The sequence below is a fragment of the Schistocerca piceifrons genome, chromosome 2, assembly GCF_021461385.2.
Source record: "Schistocerca piceifrons isolate TAMUIC-IGC-003096 chromosome 2, iqSchPice1.1, whole genome shotgun sequence".
Taxonomy (NCBI): domain Eukaryota; kingdom Metazoa; phylum Arthropoda; class Insecta; order Orthoptera; family Acrididae; genus Schistocerca; species Schistocerca piceifrons.
This window is the reverse complement of record NC_060139.1, coordinates 1,014,690,120-1,014,690,677: the sequence shown is the minus strand read 5'-3', so window position 1 is coordinate 1,014,690,677 and position 558 is coordinate 1,014,690,120. Positions and strand designations below refer to the sequence as shown.

At 53.8% G+C, this 558-nt stretch overlaps 1 pseudogene; it reads left to right on the top strand.

Moving 5' to 3' along the window:
* Positions 1-218: 218 nt before the first annotated feature.
* Positions 219-336, top strand: LOC124778223 (annotated as a pseudogene).
* The last annotated feature ends 222 nt before the right edge of the window (positions 337-558 follow it).

Genomic DNA, 558 nt, shown 5'->3' with positions numbered 1-558 from the left:
TGAGGTCTCTGTGAGCTGAGCTGGAACGTCGACTTCCCTCCAGGCTCCAGTGTCCAACATCATTACCTCTTGTGATTTCGGCTCTTGAGGAAGAGTGGACTGCCATTCCTGTACCAACGTTCACATATCTAACCGAAAGTGTCCTTAGCACAGTTCAAGTCGTCATAAACGAGATGGGTGGACTCATTCCATATTAAGGTCCACTAATAGGTATCAGGGCCAACGGCCTTGCCGCAGTGGTAACACCGGTTCCCGTCACATCACCGAAGTTAAGCGCTGTCGGGCTGGGTTAGCACTTCGATGGGTGACCATCCTGTATGCCGAGCGCTGCTGGCAAGCGGGGTGCCCTTAGCCCTTGTGAGGCGAACTGAGGAATTACTAGATTGAGAAGTAGCAGCTCCGGTCTCGGAAACTGACCTACGGCTGGGAGAGCGGTGTGCTGACCACATGCCCCTCCATATCTGCATCCAGTGACGCCTGTGGGCTGAGGATGACACGGCGGCCAGACGGTACCTTTGGACCTTCATAGTCTGTGCCAGAGGAGTTAAGTTTTAGTAG